Source organism: Anas platyrhynchos, chromosome 3, assembly GCF_047663525.1.
Source record: "Anas platyrhynchos isolate ZD024472 breed Pekin duck chromosome 3, IASCAAS_PekinDuck_T2T, whole genome shotgun sequence".
NCBI lineage: Eukaryota > Metazoa > Chordata > Aves > Anseriformes > Anatidae > Anas > Anas platyrhynchos.
Window position 1 is genome coordinate 6,041,367 of NC_092589.1, and position 21,771 is coordinate 6,063,137.

The following is a 21,771-nucleotide window of genomic DNA, read 5'->3' on the forward strand; positions in this document are numbered from 1 at the left end:
ATGAAATCTATGGCTTTAGGGCTGTTCACCAAGGAGCGGAGTAGTCTACACCAGACACGGGCACCAGCAGTCACCTCCTCTGCATCAACAAGCCTCGAATCAGTTTGGCAGCCATCACAGTCATCTCTCCACAGGCAACCCGAGTCCTGAAATAGATTTTGACAAACTTTAACGTTTTAGCCTCTCTACAGACTTGTTTGCTTGTTTGTTTTTATAGCAAGATTGCTCATTCGGAACTTTTTTGGGTGAGAGTTTTATATGTGTTGGGGGTGAGGTTGGGAGGGGTTTGTGCTTGCAGCCACACGAACAAGCAGCTCAGGAGTGCACAGGAGTGGGGGTTAATTTGGGTTTAGTATACTTGGCCCCTGCAAGTTCAGTACCTTGAATGCTGCTAGCAAAGGGGGAAAAAAAAGATTACTCCATGGCATAAATATGCTGTATGTGCCCTTGTCTCATGCAATTTCTTTACATCGATGTGCAGGAATATTTATCCCCAGTAGAAATGTTTAACTAATCTGGTAAATGTCAAGCCATATGGTGTACATTGTAAGGATTTCATCAGGCCTTTTTAACTCTTTGTGAAAGTCTCTCCCTCTCTCGCTCTCCTTCTCAGTGCTTTTTCCTTTTTTTTTTTTTTTCCTTCCCATTGCTGACCCCAACAGAACCTATGAGGCAAGAGATAGCGTGCATGGTGTTATTAACATTAGTGAGATCAGGAAGGTGATGTTCACGGTTTATAATAACAAGCAATATTAGCCAGAAGTGCAACTTGTGAGGCACCTTTATGCTGGGCAAAGAGTTGCTGAATGTAATTTTTATCAGCAGCGACCTGCAGAAGATCACTAATACTTTTTTTTTTTTTTTTTTTCTATAACAAACCGTCCACCCCAACAATGTACAAAATTCCCCGGGGCCACCTCATCTCTTATCACTTCCTTTGAATAATCAAGTCTTCACAATAAATAAACTGCAGCTCTCCAGCACTTTCAACTAAAGGAAATGTTTTTGTACTGTAACTATCTAGTGTATCTTCCAGAAAGATAGAGCACAATTTACAATAAGCAATATCAAAAAAGAATAAACCGTTATGCTCGTGCCAATCCTTATTCATGGATTTATAACAAGACATATCTGTTTTCTTCCTATAAATCTTGACTCTATTTTTAGAGTTTGCAAATAATGACTCCAGTCTTTGGCTGCCTGCCACTTCTGGGAAAAACTAGAATAGTCACAGTGCAAGACTACAATATTAAAAAAAAAGGGGGGGGGGGGGGGGAGGGAAGAGGAATCTTGCTGAACTCCAAATATTCCCTACCAGGAGAGACCATTCAAGATCAGTGGTAAGTGATGCAAATACACAGAATGTATCAGAGAAAATGGAAGCAGGCTGGAAATTTGGCTTTACTTCTGCACCTATTCTGGAATTCTTTTTACCTAAAACAAATAGTGACAGCCTAAGCAAGCCCTTTGCTGCATCTCTGGCAGTGCTTGCACCAAGCAAGCTGTGAGCAAGCCTGGCCATCTCTGCTGGGTACCACTGCTGCCTTTTTGTCTTACGGGCCACTGGACCTGCTGTTAGCTTCTGTTGATGGGAGACAGCCTCTGAGGGTAGAGGATTGTAGAACGCTTCTTGCTACAGAATAGTACAGGAATAAAAACTAAAAAATAAAACCAGGAAAAACTACCACCTCTGTAGGTGGTAGCTGTAGCCTCTGGACATTTTAGAGCAGTGGAAGGCTAGGGAGGGGGAGCTGCAGGTCAAGGAAAGGATAAGATCTGGGTGGCTGAGAATGGGGAGGGAGAAAGAGGAATGTAGTGAAGGAGGTAGAAAAGGAAAAGCAGGGAAATGACAGCATTCAGATAAATTTAGGGTTGAATGCAAACTTCTGGGGGAGGGGAGGCGTTTCCTGCCCCAAAACCTCTGAACTTTCTGAGATTCTCCTGTATTGCAAGTGATTTACCTGTAAAAGAGAACTGGAGAAAAGAAAAAAAGAAAAAAAAAAAGAAAAAGGAGAAAAAAGAAGAGGGAGAAAATTGAAATAAACAATTCTCTGCTGTTTAAACAATCTTTCCATCCTACTCCCCCAGGGTCAAATGTTCAGGCACAAGGACACAAACAAAAAAAAAAAAAAAGAAAGAAAGAAAGGAAAATCACTTTAAAAAGGGGATCTTTACACAAATGCATTAGCCCTAGTTTTCATCAATATAACATCAGTATATCAAATGTTAACACAAAGTGACTTCCCCAGATACCTGCAGTTCCTTAACTCCAAAATATTTATTGGTGCATTACACTTAACATTTCATCATTATTAAGGACATTCACAAGCAATAGTACAGCAGCTACTAGTGTAGTTATCTGAGCTTTGTTATATGCAGGCATTTTGGGAAAAAGAGTGAGAGAGAGAGGGAGAGAGAGAAGGCTAAGTTGTAAACACACTGAAAAAAAGGAACGAGAAGACAAACATTAATAATTAATCAGAAGCACTAGTCCAAGACTTTGACTGTGAAAGCTATGAGATGAATGTATCTATTAGCCATGTATATTAAAAAAAAAAAAATCTCACACTAATGTGTTTCTAATAACAGCATTATCTGGTTGTATAGACAGCTCATGTCTGAGCAGCCTCTCAATATTCAGGAAGTTGTTGACAAAGACTTCAGCAATAGCCTGTGTGATTTTGTGTTATTTCCTTTAATTGAACCAATAAGACCTGCACTCCTGACCTTTGCTCAGAAGGCTAATTTGAGATTAGGGTAGTCTAAAAGTAAGAAATAGCAAGTGTATTTTTAAAGCACAGAAACATTTCTATAGTAATAGAAGATTAAGATGAATTTCAGTACTCGGATCCTTTCAGCCCCCAAGCCACTCTGCTCTTAAAGAGATTTTTGAAAGGACTTTGGTGGGACAATATAGTATCTTAGTTTTCAGAAAACGTTAATTCACTCAGCTTTGTCTTTGTGCTGAGTGTTTTAGGGCTTGTAATAAAGATGAAACCCATGACCCTGAGTCCTTGGTGTCTTTACCATCACCCACTAGGACATTCAGAAGTCCCTTAGGAAAACTTACACAAGAGCATAAAATATGCCGTTTCAGATAATGATTCTTTGTGGTTCTTAGATTATTCTGGTCTAGTACTGCAGGCTGCAATACTCGAGCTATATGTAAAAGCCAGGGAATGAATGAGACTGGCTCCTCAGTGGGAGAAGGAGATCCCAAGTGATTTGGGAGAAGATAGGAGAACAAATGTTTTGATTACAGCTGTGAACATTATACCTATATAGTAGAGAGACCCTGCTGCACAACTCTGTGCCAAAATACAGAGGAATGACTAAGGCCCAATGAAAAATGGGACAAAACGGAGCAGAGGGGGGGCAGAATGGGTGTTGGTTTTAATATGTGTGGATTTACTCCATGTCTTCTCAGGCAGAATAATAAACAATTAGTGAGGCTGTCTGAGGAGCTGACCATGACCCAGGAACCAGTGTCTAGTCCTGCTTGTGCTCCTGCCTCTCTGTATAGCTCTGTGGCTGCAGGGGTGCCTCGGTGTGCTATGCCTTCAGCCTCACCAGGCTACATGTGAGCCAGCCTTGATTTAAAAGAAAACCAGGAAGAGCTGACACAGTTTTCTTCCCGGGTTTTCCTTTCCCCACACACTCTGTAAGGCTCCAGCTTATGTTTTCTTACACAGGGGCTGGAGGTGCGTAGGTGCTCTTTCCACTGGAAGCAAGAGGCAGGAAAGAATTGTTGTGCTGAATGAGGCTGCCTACCCTGCAGAGAGGGGGCAGGATGAAAAGAAGGAGCTGGAGACCAGTTAACTTAACAATAGTGCCCTTCTGCAGTGCAGTACACAGAAAACTCATATTCAAACTCAAATTATTATTTTCCCCTCAGCTGCAATGTTCAAATAGGGCTGATCGTGATGTCCTATACAAGGACATCCACGAAGTCAGGAGGAATACTTCAAGCAGTGTGGCTGCAGGTAAAAGAACCAACAGTCACTGCTGCAATGTGGATGGATTTAAAGGCTGTTCCCTCTATTTACACATGTAGATATTGTAATGCTGCTATGCAAACAGTCCTCTGTGGACTTTTGCTTGTGGATTTTATTATAACACGTTCCTGACTATGAATGGCACCTTTCCTCTGCAATTCCTGCTGTTGTGCCCTTTTGTGTTTTATTTTCAGACTCTCTTCTGGTTTTGTTACTTTTCTTGCTGGCACAATTTAAAAAGTAGGAAATCAACTTTCTCTTCTCTAAGTGATGCTCATGGCATGTGAGCTGCAGTTGAGTTGTATTCCCTGAACTTTGCAGCCACTGGAAACACGAACAGTATGTCAACTTGTTCCTGCCTTTGCAAGAGAATTCAAGGTCAAGCTGACCAGTGAACTCTCGTATTTAAACAGAGTAAGTCAATGCTCATCTACAGCACTGAAACTGCCTCTAGGAAAGATGTTAACCCTGAGTTGGGCCTCCAGACAGTGCAGGCCGTGTCATGGCTTTTAAAGCAGCTCTCTGTTGCTGTCAATAAGAGCTGGACATACTGCATATGTCTACCAGGCCTAAACAAGTGTCCCTTCTTTGGATGTGCGCCGTGCACAGGAGGCCCTCAAGGGGTTAATACATGCCATTCCCGAGTTCAGTGAAGGGACAGGGAGAGCCGAACAGCGGGAATTTCAGGATGTTAATAGCCTCTTCTCTTCCGATTGGCCCAGAACGAATGCAGGGTACAGTAAATTGTCCTTGTCAGCTTAGCTCACATGATGATATGCTTTATTTCTAGACATGCCTTGAATCTGTCCCTTGAATTTATGTTCAGAAAATAAACACTTCCAGACGGCAATAAAGCATTCAGTTGTAGCTGGCTGTTGCACAGTCTCAAGCCAACCAAAGCCATTCGCCTTAGAGTTTCTAGAGCTTGCAAAGCTTCAGCTCCGTGTCGTGCTTCCTTTGGCTCCTGCTCACATTAACAAGTGCCCCCCCACTCCACCTAGGACTTGTAGGGATGCCCCAACTTACTTCGGAAAGCTCCAGAGAGTTTTGTTTGGCTTCCATGCAGGCACCACCCTGATAGATGATGTCAGGCCCTCGCACATGCAGCCATCCCGTCTTTCACAGCAGGCAGCACTGAATCGGAGAAAATAAAAGAGAAAAAAAATCAATGGCAGCAAGTTATAAAATAAAGGTATCAATGATTCAGGATATGAATTTCCTACCATAAAAAAAAAAAAATTAAACAGCTGTTACATTTTCGTCTGATGTGGCTAAGGAAACAACTGGTGGCTGGCTGATTTACTGATTAGGAAGGTTGTATGCAATAATCTCCAGGTGTTGCTGATAAATGCCCAAATAGAGCTGCAGTGTTTGTTTGCAACCAGTAATTTTTATGGCTATCCTCTCTCTCCACCTCAGCTCCCCTCAATAACACCAGTTTATAACTGCATAGTTACAGTATAGGGGAGTTTGGCAAAAATCAATGGTAAATGCGCATAGGAGACAACAAAAGAGCAATACAAACAGAAAAGGCCTCGTTACAGCTTTAGTTTATTAGAGGTGTGTGGATATTAAGATGTGTTTTTCAACCCAAAGGCATTAGAGGAAGAAGTACGGAGTTATATCTACCACATTTAGGGTTGGGCAGCCAGCACCCAACAATTACACCTAGAAAATGCCTGAAGAACCTTCTGTGTAGGCAGCTTTCATTCTGCTCACATTTTGCTGTCACTGAAGGCTCGCTTAAGAGCAGCATTGCCATGGGCCTGCATATAGGGCTGCGGTAACCCCCTTGCAGTGTTTGCTGGAGGTCCTTAGTTTCTTCCAGCCTTAGCTGTAGCCCTTGATGAAGCTGTGGCAACTCACAGCTTCGGTTCAGGAGATGCCCCTCTGCTCCTGGGGTGTCCCTGCAGCCTGGGGCTGATACTAGTGCTATGTGCTCAACAGTCCTGGTCCAGCTTTCTGCAGAAGATGGATGGTGCTGTTTTCCTCCAGAACAGATCAGCTTCAGGGCAAGAAGGAACCCGCACGGGGCGAGAAGTAGCTTCTCTGTGGTCCAAATGAGTCTGATGGTGAAATTTTTTAATAAGAAGTCTGGAGAATGGCAGGGGTACCGTGCTATTGTAGATTATATACTCATTGAGAGATCAGGATGCAAAAATTAGGAATACTCAGGAGTATTAGGAGTTCCCATGCACCCCTTTTTGGTGACAACAGCTGCCCATTACAGCGCCAAGGCAGCCAACAAAGGGGTGGCTGCAGAGGTGGTGGTCTCCTACCCCACAGGCGGGGAGCTGGGGGACCCCAACAGACCTAACGGGGGGGACAGGCACAGAGCCCGGGGGCAGGGGCACTCACAGGGCCCGCCCTGGGAAGCGGTGGGGGTCTGCCCAGGGGAAAACGCTGCCCAGGGGAATTAAATCCCTGCTAAATTCCGTTGCTTTCCTTTCCCCTCCAGCACCAGGCCAGACGCCTCCCAGGCAGCGGGGATACTTTCTCATTGCTGGTTCAGCAAGGGTGTTCAAAAGCTTTTACAATTTCACAGGAAGCCAAAGGGCAATTATGCTTAACACCTCCCAGCCCCCCTTTCCTTTTCTCTGGCTATCTTGCTTTCTTCTGTTTCTCATTCACTCTCATTCCCATCCTTCCTTTCCTCTTCTCTTCCCTTGATCCCATTCAGGGACTCCAAAAGACTAATTCAGCACAGCACTGGCAGAGATAAGTTAAAACAATGAGCAGATTTGCAATTAGGGAGAGTCTGAAGCATGGGGAATTGCGCATGTTTTACAATCATCTCTTGCCGGGCAATAGGGACTTTATCTTCGGTAGATACAGCTCCTTCCTTAGCTGCCGTGGCCCCACCCTCGAGCATCAAGTGAAATTCCACATTCGCACTACAGTGCTGCAAGATTTCAAACATATCCCATTGAAAAAAAAAAAAAAGTTAAAAATGTCTGCTGTACTTTGGCCAGGGCTGATTATCAATGGTGTACATGCCTTTAAAATCCTTTGTTAATGAGGTATCCTTATTACCATAATCAAACACACTTAGAAACTTGTCACAGATAAGAAAAATTCTTTACATTCTTTGCTCTGCACTTTCCTTTGGCATCTCTTCCCCATCCCCCTCAGTGACTGCTTAGCTTCTGAAGGTTAGGGACCAGTAGCGCTGGAAATTAAAGTCCTCTGTTTACCCACACAAGCAAAGAAACAGTCAAAGCTTCCTTACTTTGCTGCAGAAATGACCTGAACGGTGACCTGAGGAGACCACCCTCCTGAGAGAGGAGAGGTCACCGAGCCTCCACGCAGGATCTGCTCTGGGCATCCTCTGCAGACAGCGCGAGGGAGAGATTGCAAATCATCCAAACTGTGCCAAATTATGTGTGAAGGTTTTGTAATGCAGACTACTGTCCACCAGGGATTAAATTAAGAACATCAAACCCAACACAGGAAAAATTGCATTTTATACTTAAATTTGACTCGTAGTGTTTTATTTAATGCATTTTATCAACTTTTATGTCCCAAAACATCTCACCACCAGAAAATACTCAAATAAATTGAGCAATTTATGGAGAGGGCCATACAAATTTAGCATGAAAGACTCTTGCTTTTAATTTGTTCGTACAGAACATGGACTCAGACAGCCACTCAGGCAGCCATCCCATTCATTCCAGATACCACCCTGTGTTTCTCCCCGTGTTTACAGAACACCTGTCTAAATGGCACGAAAGCTTGACTTAAATATGAGTGGTCTGACATGAATCGAGTGATTCATAATTAGAGCAAAGGTAGAAATATACTCAGCTCAGACAGGGGAGTTCACACATCACTACATGTCAGCATCCTCTGCTGCTTATCCCAGGACTGGATCATTTCATCTGAAATTACAAGATACAATGGGATTTTTAGAAATCTGACTCCTTGTTACAAAAATATACATCTTATTATTTGTTGGGTGATTTTTATTTTATTTATTTATTTATTTTGCTTTACATATGAACAAAACTTCTGTTTTACTGTAGCCTTTAAAGTGAAGAATTTATTAATTTTAGATTTAAGAATATTTCTGGGTAGTAACTTTAGAAACAAGACCAGGGTAGGAAAAAAAAAAAAAGATAAAAGTCTCTTGTGGAAGGGTATGAGAACCGCTCATTTTTAAATACATGCTGTTTGCCTGGTACTCCTTGATGGCTCCATCAGGACTATGATAATATATCAACCACATTCTTAGGGCTTGGTTAACCCTTATGCAACTGGAGCTGCACTGTAGGAAGCACATTTAGTCAGAAAATGTTATTTATTGCCTTTTTTTAAGCACCCCAATGAGGACAAGACCCTACAACCTTGGACTCTGTATTGCCTGATCTAGTTTCATATCTGAAGCTCACTAAATTCTTCTACTTTGGTGATATTACCAAGAGCTTTTCAACTCTTTCAAGCTGTTGTGGAAGGAAAAGGGAGATTTCTTCTCCTGGGTACCAGCATTAAGACTGTGTGAGATTTGTGCATTCCCAACAGCCCGTTGCCATTGAAAGCCTCCCCTGGAACAATTCTTCTCCAGAGGCTGAGGGCAGTGGGCAAATAGTGAATATATCCTCACGCTACTCGTGGGAGTAATGTATGTATTACCACTACCTTACAGATGCGAAACTGAGGCACAGGGATTGAATTTTTGGCTTACGGCCACATTAAGAACCTGAAGTAAGACAAATTATGAGGTACTGAGGACCACTCCGGCTCCTTTGCTGCGAAACTACACTGACTTCTGTGCAGTTCCTTCCTCTGAGGAAAACAAGCAAACAAACCATCCAAAACAAAACAAAACAATACAAAACAAAACCACAAGAACAAACAAAACAACATCTTGGACTGGTAGATACAGAGACTGCATAAAGTGAAAAGCTGAGGAAAAATCACGCTTCTGGATATAAGGAAATTTGATTACTGAACTCACCAGAACGCTAGTAATAGAAGCCTAAATGTGTAAAGTAAACAGAATTTATTCAGAGAGTAGACTATTGCCCATGTATATGTAAATATATATATAATTTATATTAAACACTAACATTCCGATTCTCCAACTAGTAATGTTTGGTTAAACTTATCCACCAAATATGGGTATTCATTAGCACTCGCGTTTCAGTGGCTGAGTATCAATAAATGTGTGAAGAACAGCCACTGAAAATGTATGTGTTACTTCAGAAAGTGAAACAACATCTCCTACAACACGATATTATGTCATTAAAGCTCTTGATACTCTTATCAGCCTCTGTATTGATCTATTGTGACTGCTTGTGACCTTGTAAGGCAGTAAAATCCTATAATTTTATACAGTGGGGGACCCCATCCTATTCTGGAGCCCTGATCCAAAGCCCACAGATGTGCACAGCCGCCTCCGCGTTTGCTGCAGCCCGGTTTGGGTTAGGCTTCGCATCAACAGCCAAAACACTCCTGCAAGGACATGTGGATTGGGCCTTATAATCCACCAAGTACTTGGCTGCAGTGCTCCCTATTAAAAAGTCAGCTTTGGCCAGGAGTTGCCACACAATTACAGCGATGACAGTAGCGTCTTCGAAATTATAGGGATGACTGTAGTATCTCCGACAAGACAGTGTGGGAACTGCAGGTTAATGGTATCTCTTAATGGTGATGGCTGTAATGTAGGTTAATGGGATCATCTTTTCTTTTCCCTGGGAGAATTGGTGAATTCTTCCATTCATTGACATTATTTTTAGTAGCAAATGAAGGACTCGATTCAGACCCGGAGATGTTTTCACCAGGAGGTTTGTTTTTAGTGACGATCCCGTTCTACTAACCGCAACCAGGATCGGTGTGACCTCTGTGAGGAGCTGTGAGAAAGGCTCACCATACGCAGCCTGCCCCAGCATGTTGGTGCTGCCCGTGTTTTGGGGAGCCCAGCTCCTGGGCTCACACCACCACACACCCTGGCTGTGCTCTCGGTGGCAAACACCCTGACGCAGCCCATCGAGCTGAGCCAAAATCCTTTATGCCCTGAAATCCGCCATGCGGGACATCGGGGTTTCTGCAACACGCTTTTTGGCTTCCTGGGGAAGTTTGTCACCAATCTGCAGGCAGATCTTCCCAGCTGCAGCCCCGACCCCACTCATCCCCTCGCTAACCCCTCCGTCCTGCCCTTCAAGCCTTGCTGGCAAGGATGCTGGAGGGCACGGGCTGTTTGTCTGCACGAAAACCAAACTTTGCTGAGTTATCAGAACAAGGCACGCCTGGCTGTCAGCTTATCAGCCAGAGGAGGAAAAAAAAAAAACCAACAGAGGCTGAAGAGCACAGCTCCCAGCTCCTCGACCCCCAGTGCTGCTCCGGGGCGGTTCTGCCAGGCGGTGCAGCTGGCACCCAGGCAGGAAGAGCCCTTCAAAGGGGATCCCCTCTGTCCTTTCCCCCTGCCCCCTTTTGCTCTATCTTTCTGCTTCCCTGCCGTAACCCGTGGCTTGGCCGGGGTGCCGGGGCTGCAGCACCGAGGCCTGTGGGCAGTGTGGCCACCAGGAGGCTGGGGTGGCTGCTAATTGCCTGCCGGCCCCGTCTCCCACTCACCGAGTGCCGCCGTGACCCGCCTGAGCGAGCGAGCGCACCGGGTCAGGGCTCGCGGGGGCCAAGTTCAAGGGCACAGGCTGGTACAGACGTATAAACAAGGCAATGGTATGTAAGCAATAAAGACATAAAGGTTAGGATCAGGGCTAGCAGTACAATAAACAGCTGTGATAACCCGGTTTGTTTATAGATAAAGAATTTACTGTAAAATCCGCAACGTGAAGGATACATTTTTTAACACTTTAAGGGATGTATATTTTTAGATCCCCTTTTATTTTTTGTTCCGTGCACTGAGCGAATGTCTCCTAACATCCTTTTTCTTTTCCTTTCTTTTAAATCAATCCTGGAAAACGCACACTCATCAGGTTAGTTAGAAACCTCCCCCTTCAGAAATCCCTCCAAACAAGCCAGCACTGTTCCACGGGACTTTAAAACTGCTGCAACAAATTCGGAGCGGCAGATAGCCTGGTCCTTAGTGCTTAACGCTTCCTATTAAAACAGCCACGTTTCAAGCAAGGAACATCCCTTTACATCCCATTTTTCCTAATTTAGTTTTAATAAAAGTAAGTAGGGTAAGTACAATTTCATTAGAGCTCTTGTACATTTTGCGCAGCGCATGTTTTGCCAACTTTACTTTTAAAACTATATTTCAGAGCGTAGCCAAGCATTTTGCGAAATTACTACAGTGCTTCTTAACTGTCCTGTGAGGCTGCCATCAGAAGCACAATATATTGTACTGTAGCTATTGATCCAAATGGCTACATTTCTAAAGCAGAAAATGATTGTGTAGTGAAAGCAGTGCAGAGGTGCAGTAAAATGCCCTCAAGTATATAAAGACATAAAGATTAAAGTCACCCTGCAGATTCCCTTTAACTTCTCCAAATCCACTGTGTAATGTGTTCTTTTAAGATAAATCACAAACTTTGTACAAATTAACATGACAGGTGCCAGTGTTCATAAATAAGATTGCTCCTCACCGTCCAGAGGCTCAGGGAACGTTTACTTTGCTTTAAATACATGCAAAAGCTGTTAATTAAATTCCCAGATGTCAAAAGATATCTGATTATCTAGAAGGCAAAATAACACCCCAAAATTTGTCAGCCAGAATGGGATAAGAAATTGAGACTTCAGTACAGAGGATGCCCCAGAGTGCCAATACCAACCATTTTCAGTTCTGCGCTTAGTGTTCAATAAAGTTTAGATGATCTTAAAAAGAAAATACACGGGTGGACTTTGCCATAGGCTCTTTCTCCTCCACAGCACCGAAATGCCTTTTCTAAACTTCAGAATACACTTCTCAACGGCGTAGTTGGTAGTAGCACATATGTTACATGGGACTTAAAAAAATGCACTTGGCTGCAGGAAAAATGTATTTGCCCTTGCATTGTTTTCACGTTCATACTTGAGATCCTTTTTGGTACCAGTCATCTTCAGCACCTTTAACCTTCCCCAGATGACTCCAAAAAATGGGATATGCCTTGGAGGTGTGGTGCAGGGCTCCTAGCACACCTGAACAGCACAACCAAATGCTGATCACGGGCAGTGCTCTTCAAATCTTTAGCCTAATCAGTAACTAATGACATTATACCAATAAACGATTTCGTTTTATGTCTGCTCCGAGTCAGATTCTTCTCTGGCCTGTTTCTGCTTCCACTGTGCTCAGCAGATAATCGCTCATGGTGAGATATTTCCCCCAGTCAAGCTGATGGCCAAATTCTCCAGGATTATAAGGGAACTGGTAGATCCTAAACAGATTAATCTTTGAAGAAAGGAACCTTTCAATCTCTGGCTCCTGGCTGTTCCTGTACACAAGTAAGATATCTTGCGTATGTGTGGATGTATACTTCAGGAGCTCTGTCACTAAAATAATCAGTTGATCAAAACATCCTTATAAGTCAAATTCTGGCCCTCTCTAGCTCTGGTCAGAAGACAGATGGATGAAAAGGCATTGCTAATGCAAACCCCTATCACGCCTGGGGCCTTTCCCCTGCGCAATTATCCTGCCTGGATTATTCCTTCAGGACTGTGACTGATTTACACACTACAGGAGTGTATCTCATCTGGGAAACGAGTGCAGATTTTTAATTATTCTCTGCACCACGGTACCACTCGTAGGGTTTCAGCTGGAGCTGCTGTGCTCGGTGCTGCACATTGCAGGTGAGGACAGTGCCAGCCCAAATTGCTTCCCATCTACCCCACATGTTGGATGGAGAGAGTGAACACAAAGCAACAGTAAAAAAAAATAATAAGCAGTTGTTGTAACACCTTACCTGCCTTGCCATCTCCAAGGGCTTGGAGGTGTCACTGCCCAAAAGGAATCCAAAGGAGGAGGCTTAGTATGGGTCTTGTGGGGAGCTGTACAGTAGAAGCCTGATGCTGCTGGCCATAACTGTTGTCTGAAAACATAAATAAAAGGACAGCATTTTAGGAAGGGCTCCGACAAGGAGGACAGGACTTTTATGTGGAATGTGATGGGAAGAAGTCAGCGAGGGAGGCAGCAGGAGAGGACACGGAGGCTCCAGCAGATTCAGAGCCCTGGGAGCCCAGGGCTGGGCTGGGGAGGGGGCACCCTGCTGCCTGCCAAGGTGGAAGGAAATGGGGCAATGTGAAAGCACGGTGCAGGCCACCCGCCTCTGAACACCCTTAGACACTGAAACAAAACCATCCATTAGACATACAGCAAGTGGCAGCAACGAGGGCTCAGTCTCATGATCCACCAAGGAAAAGAAAAACCTGCAAGGTTAACCACAGTTCGTTTCCAAAGACCCCAATCTCTACCGACGCAGCTGATCTGCGGAGAGAACTGTTTGAAGTGGGGCAGCGAGCCTGTGTCCTTCCCACCTGGGCCACCTGCGCCCCGACATCTCCAGACGGAGTGGGGACTAGCGCAGAGGATGCAGACAGGTTGGACAAGATGCCTCCAGCTCCAAGCTTTGGCGGCTGCTTTCATCCTGCACATCTATCTGAGAAACACGCTGCTGGAGGGGACCCTGGCTGGCCACAGGAGGCATCATTAGAGCCGTGAGCTGGCCTTCAAACTACTGGCTTTGCACTTAGAAGAAATGAAGATCTGTACTGTGCGAGAGATGGATAAAAAAGGACAAATACCCACTTCTGCTCTGCTCACACAGGTAACGTGCGGAGGGCTGACACGCGTGTTGGGGGGCTTGGAGCACATTTCCCTTTTGAAATTGGCGGTCCCACCCGTCCCTTGACAATTGTCTGCAGAATTCAGATTTACGAGGTTCCTCACCCAGCCAATAAAACCAGGAGGGAAATAAAGAGATGTCCATAAATGACATATTTTCATGCTTTGTGCAACCTGTCTCTGCAAAGCACTTTTGAGCAGCTAAGCAATTTACATCTAATAGCAAAGTGTTTTTTAATCAGTCAGATCAATTTGTGAAGAATTGGTACATTAGGTATAGCCATATAGCAGGGATCCTTATAGCAAAGGTTTATAAGTAATTGCTCCCTGACCCACTGAACACTGTATTACTATAGAAGTTTGTATTCTATTAAGAGTTAATAAGTGACCAAAATCTAGACTAATACACTGTCAGGGTTCATTATCATTACACGTTCTTGCTATTTTTCCAGTGCCTTTTGCTCTGCCCTTCTTGCTACATATGGAAAACCTATATCAAGATGGTTGTCATGGCAATGAAAAGATTTGCATGTGTCTTATCTATCTATTTAAATACCTTCTTATGGTTTATAACTACCATAATACATCCCTCCAGCCCTGCTCATTGCTAATTTAGAGCTAGCCCAGTGTGTCTGAGGTCAGCGATACCATCAAAAGCATGTTGTCTAGACAACTCCAAAGCTACTGTCCATGGGGTAATTGTTTTATGCAAATAAAAAGTACAATGGTGACATGCTCATCCATGACTTGCATGATCCACTTGTGCCGGGCGAGAGCAATTCCGCCCTGCACGAGTGTTTGCTGCTGCATCTGCCAGTCACGGCCGCATTGGTTTGATGGTCTTTTTTGTTGCCAGTTTATTTTGGTCAGGTCTGAAGCTGGTTTGGGATGATGCAGATACTCTAAGAGACGCTAAAAATCTGCTCTATATGTATGTGTGCGTGCACATGCTCATGTGCATGTGTACAACTTCAGAGAATTAAGTAAACCTGCCCAAACCACTCCCCTCACCTAAGTTAGTCATTTTTAGAAAGGTGAACAAAAGCTCCCTTTGCACGCAGCATCGTGGCACGGGCACATAAGCATATTGCATTTGGTACCAAGGGTCTTTTGGGAGCACAATAAATTTTTGGGAGCACAATAAATTTTAAAAGCAATTTGGCAAGGATTTCAGTGGCTTTCACTCAAATGATCCAAACTTTCTGTCTACCACAAATTTAAGTTCTTCCTTTCTCCGTGTCTTTATACCTCAGCTATTTCCATCAAAACGTACTGGACTGAGAATGCTCTTTGAGAAGTCTGAGTGGAAGACAAGGAAATAGTCTGCACAAACAGAAACTGCTCTTCCTCAACAGACAAAGTAATACCTACCTTGCTCTGCTTCTTTCTTTTTTTTCTTTTATCTTTCGCTCCGTCAGGAGTTCGTGCTTTGCTGCTACATTCAAATGTCTGCAAAGGTAAACGTGGTTATTACTGCATAAATCCATAATGCACGCAAGGCAGCATGCAGTTTGAAAACACAAAGAGAGGTAACAACAACAAACAAGAAGAGACATCTCTGAAATCCAAAAAAACAGACTCTTCATTCCTCTTTGATCTCCCTGGCTCAGGGTTGTGGCTTTTCAGGATGTCCATGGATTAAAACTACTTCTAAAAGTACTTCAGGATCTAGTAAGGATTTCTTTCCTGGCAAATTGTATGCTGCTGCTACCAGAGACCAATAATAATATTGGAAATGTTTAATAATTAGGTAATTGACTGATTTGTTACCAGTATTTGAATTGCTTGACCACGCTTCCAGATTAGAAATGCATTTTTCCTCGAGATAATTTATATTTGTATTCATAGTCTGAGGAAATGCCGCCTATTCCTGCAGCAGTAAATCAGGCACCATTTACCCTGCCAATACAGTTAGACAATGTTTACGTGCAGGACCACATTCATTGTTTGACTAATCCGTAAGGGGTAGATTTTCTATTGCATTTCAATAGCTCATCTACTTCAGATTGTTGTGAACTTTCTAAAGATGTGTTTTCACTTATAATAGCAGATCTTGGAGTGTAGTAATCTGGAATTGAAGTTTCAGTGACAGATTTATTCAGCTAGCGTTTTGCATGAGGCATTACCGCAAACATTATTTTGTATGTGTGTGTGTGTGTGTATAAATATATAATACATACATGTATCTGACAAAACCTTCCCGAGATAATTTCTGCAATTTAGCAAACTAAGGATTTCAAGTCAAGCGTCAGTTTCCGGGTGTTTTTCATAATGGATTTCACAGCAGATGACCTGACAGCTAATCTCATGATCTGAATTGCGCTCTGCAGCACAGCCCCTCAAAGGAGCGCCCTGCTTTCACATGCCACGGCCGCGCCTCGCGCCGCACATGTCCAGCGGTCCAGACTGACCTCCTCACCCTCCGTCTGGGAAACATTCCTCCTCCCGGCAGCCCATTCTTGCCGACAAACAGAGCAGGACCAGTGGGCACTGGCTGAAAGGGGACAAGAGAGGGGCCGTGAATGGAGCGTGTCTGGTACAACAATGCCAGACAATGCGTGTGAATGGGGTTGCAAACCGTGCTCCTGTTAGCGGGGCTGCCAGCAGCTTCCCTGCCCCCTCTCCCCTCGGTGTCTGGGGCTTTGCTCCCCTTCTGCAAACGGGTTAGACCCCAAAGCCAGACCCAACGGGTGGACAAAGTCAGTGGGAGCTGGGGTTCAGAAGGGGCAGGCAATCGCTGGCGGTGCCTACCAGGGGACGCGCTGCCCCTCCGTGCCCCCTCCCGCGCCACCTGCTCTGTGCTGTGCAAAACGGTGCCAGGAACAAAAGCGAAGCAGAAATTGGAGCGCAGGTGCTGCTCCTGCGGCTGGGCGAGGGCAGAAGCACCAGCGATGCTCCAGGACGGGCGGCTGGCCTCCGGTTTGGGCCTTTTTTGAAGGTGAGAGCAGCACTAATGAGGTGCGGGGTTCACACCTGGCTTTATTTCTCCTTTTTTTAAGCCGTGCTTTTGGAGGGGAAAAAAAAAAAAAAAGAAAAAAAAAAGAAAAAAAGGAACTCTTTATCTACACACTGTGCTTCTCCTGTCTAATTCGCAGGAAAGGCAATGACTTCTTTAGCAGTGCAGATAAGATAAATCTTAGCAGGACGGGCTAAGAAGTTTTACAGGATACAGTTAAGCTCTGCGCTCAGTTACGCTGAGCCAAACCCAGGGTAACTTCTGAAATCAGGGGAGGGAGGCTGGTTCTGGTGAAGGTAAGATCACTATCTAGCCCGGAGTACTAACGAATTTTGGAAAGAATTTGGACATAAACATTGCCATTTTTCCCCTATCTGGGAACATACAGAACTTCACCGGAAATACTTCATTTAAATGAAATAGAAAATGTATTTTCAGTATGCATTATAAACAGGAACCCTGAGTAACCACCGTGCCTACAGGATGAGCCTTTAGTACCCAGCAGGCCCAGAGTGCCCCAAATCCACGGGGTTTCTCACCTGGGGACTGCACCAGGAGCCTTGTTTCTGCACCTGCCAACGCCCTTTAGGAAGGGGCTGGCTGGGTCGAGGGGGACGGCTGGGAGCGGGGTCTTACAAAGATGCCCCCAAATCCCTCAGTGACCGGGATCAAAGAGGCCTCTCCTCCTGCAGCCCTCCTCACGGGCCTGCCTGCAAAACAAAACTTCCTGCTCGTCTCCAGAAAGCAGACCTTGGAGGTGACCGTCCAGAGTGACCTCGCCAGGCCTCTATCAGCAGCTAATTTGAGCCAGCTACACAACCACAGGCGGTCACAGCGCGGGGGCACCAGCACCAGCTGCGGGGGCAAGATCCTGCCCACATAGGCCAGGCTGGGAAGGGACCCACCAGCTCCTGGCCTGGGAAAGCAGCCTGTCACCTTGGGGGGGGAGCGAGAAAAAAATAATAGTATTGAAACACAAATATTTAAACACAAACAAACAAAAAAGCCCCTCGGACCGCAGGGCCCGGCGCTGTCTCCTGCTGCTCTGTGTGGCTGCGGCTGGCTGTGGGGCGAGTGCTGGTCCCCGGGGCCCGGTCCCCTCCCCGTGTGGTGTCCCCCCCATTTTGGGGACAGGGAGCAGGGCCCGGAGCTGCCGTGTCCGGCTGAGCCCCCTGCCAGAGCGTCCCCGGGGACGGTGGGCAGCTGGGGGTGAGATAAAGCAGACTCCAGGCTGTTTTATCTTACGCAGGGGGCTGGCCCCAGGAGCAGGAAAGCGTAAAGGTGGTTTAAAAAAATGCAGCTTTTCTTTTTTTTTTTTTTCTGAACATCTGGGCCTCTCCTGGAGCGTGTGCCGTGGGCAGAGCAGCCCCCCTGGCCCCGAACCTGCAATGCCCAGAGGAGAGCCAGCGCTGCAACCACTGCGAGCAGATAAAAGCACAGCGGGGGAGGAGGTCAAAACAATAAGGAGCTTTTTTCATTATTATTATTATTTTTTTAAATGCATGCCCCTGTCTGCTTAGAACAAACATTTCCACTGTGAGGAGGGATCCCAAACACCCAACAGGAGCTAGATTTGCAGCGAAATTCGGTGAGATTTGGGTGTGTGGGTCCAGGAACACGCCACTCTGCGTGGAAGTAACGCGGATCTTCCCGCGGCTCCGGTGGCAGCACCGTGGGCAGCAGTGACCTCCGGAGCTGCAGGCACCACGGGGACAAAGCCACCTCCCTCCTGCCCTGCTCGCCCTGGCCCTGGCCCCGGCCGGCAGCTCCTGCCAGCCCCGGAGGCGCGACGGGGCCGGAGGGAGGGGAAGCGCCTTCCCCTCCTCCCCAGGCTCGTAACCAGCTAAGTTTTTGTCTCGTTATGCCTTTTAACGCAAGTAAATCCAAATAACTGTGCAGTAATGAATTATAAATGGAACAAAAATGAATATACTATTAATACTACTCCCAGAAGGGGATAAAAGGGATCAGCAGCTTTATCCCATGGTGCAGCTGAGAACTGACAGGCAGGCTGGGCTGACATTCAGAGGCCACTCTGTTTTCATAAGGGGAAGAAAAATCCCTGGCAGCGGCGAGGCGATATTTTACCCGCCCCGGCGGCCCCACGCTCGAGAGCCCCGTCTGCAGCCCCGTGGCTCCTTCCCCCGAGATAACCGCTCGCAGGAGCCGCAGCCCTAAAATGGATGCGGAGAGGATGCTCGCTCCGCCAGCGGCCGGGCTCTTCCCCTGCTCCGAGCCCTGTGAAATATGCTCGTATAAAAGAGGGAGTAAACAAAATTCGGCGCTTAACAATCTCCAGGCCCCTCGGCACTCCCGCCGACCGACCCTGACGGCTGCCGTGGGGCGACGGGGAGGGAGCAGAGCCGAGAGCGGGGCTGCCCCGGCGCTGACCTCCCCGCAGCCAGGTGCCGCGGGGCGCCCGGGCCCCCGATAAGGCTGCTGGCGCGCAGGAATGCCGGCAGATAAGGGCCCTGCTTGCTGCGGTACTTCGTGCTCGAGAGAGGGGAGTGATCCGCCCTGACCACCTCGGATTTGTATTTTCTTTTTTTTTGGACTTCTTCCATAAGGACGGATCCCGAATGTCGCTCGGCACCGTGAGGTCTGGGGCATGCTCCTGCAGCCCGGTGGCACCGACCCGAGGGCTGATCCGAAATCCGGCAAAATGGAGAAAAGGAAACCCCAGCGATGGTTTGTGGAGGAGTTCCTTTGGCCGTGGGTCTCACTGCCCATTTCTACATATTTCCAATCTCTTTTTGCCGAAGGCGATTCCCTCCTGTGAGCTGTGGGGAAAGCCTGCTGGCTTTTTGCTGGGCAAAGCAAACCAGGAGAAACGTTGTGGGTTTTTGCTGCCCTGCGGTGCCAGCACTGCCTGGCATTGCCTGTGTCATGGTAGGGACGTGGAGGTGCACTGAGCTGCTCGCAGGGGCTCAATCCTGCTGTGTTAACATCGGCTGTACCTTGACATGGGATGGAGACACCAGCGTCCTCGGTTCAAACTAGGTTAAAAAGTTCAGAAAGCAGCATGAGGCCGTTTTCAAGAGTGACGTGACTAATTTGGGTGGAAAGGAAGGATGTGCTTCATTTCTTAGGGTGTTTAACTGGAAGTGTTGTAAGGGGACAGATTTTCTTCTTGATGGACACATGATGGGGCTGAGATCAGCCTCTCCAAAACACTTTCATCATCTTTTTTTTTTGGCTTTGACTTGGCATGAGCCATTTTCAGCGCAAGGAAATCATTTGCAGGTTAATCTCCCTCCCTGCTGCCTTCCCCCGCCCCGTGGCACAGCAGGCACGCTCCGTGCTAACGCCCTGGGACACACCGAGATAAGCAGCCCTACGGGGTGGGAGCCGGATCAGCGATAGCATCTTGTGCGAAGGAAAGAAAACCTCCAGCCACCACAGATGAAGACGATCCAACACTTCGCAGAGCCCTCGGTGACACTAATGCTGTTTACTGTTGTGCTTATGTCGCCGCTCGCCCTTAACAGGATTAGGTCATTTGAGAAAAACAAATTGCCATTCCTGCACCAACAGCTGGGGAACCGCAGCAGCCCCAGCGACGCAGCGCCCGCAGCTTATCTGGCGATCGGCAGGCTGCCTGGTGGGGAGCACCAGGCCTGCTCAGCAGAGACGCGTCCCCACGAGATGAAACGCCGATGCAGACAGCCCTCAACCAAACGAACGCAGGGACCACAGAAGCCAGCACAGCGCCAAAGTAAAGCACCTGTAAAGCAGGTGGTCTCGCTGCCCAGCTCCGCAGCAGTCCTTGCTGAGAGCCGGGAAGAGATGCCCTGCACCAGCCCAGCTCCAGTGGCCACGGGAACCCGGCGGTGCTCAGCTCGCGATGCTCAGGCACCAGGGGCACGAGAGCACGGCCCCGACCCAGGGACAACCGGCAAAACCCACGTGAGCAGCACAGCAGAGACACAGGAACGCCACGTGTCTCTGTCCTTTCCCTTCCACGATGCCCGGACTGGGAACACCACCCAGAAGAAACCCCAAAAAGAGAAAAGAAAATGTACTGTTTCTTGCCAACACTGAGCGGTGCCATAAAACCTTGCCCCAGATGCATTGGCCAGCTCCAAGCCATGCACAGCACAGGTTTAGAGCAGCTGACTTGCAAACAGCCCACAAGTTTGGCTAAGCTTGTAAACGGCTTAAAAATTAACTTAAAAACTAACTTCCTCCAAAGGCTACTAATTGTTAGTTGTCATCACAGCCCGTGATTGCTGCACGAGAAGGACAGCAGTCATTTCTTCCAGGTTCAGATCAGGATACAAACGTGCCTACGGACTGACGGAGTCATTTGCTCAGTGGATGCGCACCCAGCCCTAATTGTCAGGCTGTCTGCTGAGGTCATGGAAGACTGGGTCAAAAATTACTAGAAAAAAAATCATTTGGGGATGATATTTCAATTACAACTTAAAGATATGCTGGGTGCTGTCAGCAGCACAATATGGCATCGCATCTCCACTGCCCCGACCATGGGTAGCAGGGGAATACTCCCGTAATTATATCAAATCCCCGGTGCCTTTTGAGGTGAGCTATCTAGAATAACCAATTTTAATAGCGTGTCACTCTTCCATCTCCTGCGCAGCAGTGGAGGGGCTGTAGAGATGCAGTAGGGGGACCTGTCCGTGCTGGCACCCAAGGGGTTTGTGCCGTGGGGAGCTGCAGTAACCAGGAGCTACGCACACGTTTGGTGCCCACCACCACAGATAGCTGGGTCCTCACCTCTCTGCTCCAGCCTGGCTGCCTCCTGCTCGCTGCTCTGCCACGCTGCCCAGGCAAGCAGCATTTCTTCAACAAGAACGGAAACCGCATATAAAGCATCAAACTTGAATTTAAGGTGCTAAAAGTTGGCTTTAAGCTTTAACGGTGAAAATGTTGTCTTTGCTAAAAAAAATAAAATCACGCCCCTCAGCCCTCCAAAACCTGTAAAACTTGGAAGAGATAAGGAAGCTCGGTTTCCTTCCCCTCTGCACCTCAGTGTTTTCTTCCGACTGCAAAACCTGTGCGGGGCATCCTTGTGAAGTACAAATTCTCAGAACAGACTTCAAAGCAACTAAGCTAATATTTGCATTTTTCATAACTTTACAATTATT

The 21,771-nt window shown here is 46.6% G+C and overlaps 1 protein-coding gene across 6 annotated transcripts in view; it reads right to left on the reverse strand.

Annotated features, from left to right (window-relative positions):
• Window positions 1-21,771, reverse strand: part of LOC119716370 (uncharacterized) — a 157,760-nt gene that overhangs the window by 53,012 nt on the left and 82,977 nt on the right. For 4 of the 6 annotated variants that reach the window (XR_011807930.1, XR_011807929.1, XR_011807931.1 and 1 more), the window contains 6 exons: window positions 17,206-17,376; window positions 16,122-16,204; window positions 15,082-15,159; window positions 12,833-12,958; window positions 5,022-7,873; window positions 30-146 (listed from right to left, as the gene is read on the reverse strand). The gene's annotated coding sequence lies outside the window, so the exon portion shown is untranslated. The remainder of the gene's footprint in view (window positions 1-29; window positions 147-5,021; window positions 7,874-12,832; window positions 12,959-15,081; window positions 15,160-16,121; window positions 16,205-17,205; window positions 17,377-21,771) is intronic. The other 2 variants (XM_072035208.1, XM_072035209.1) reach the window with 2 other exon arrangements.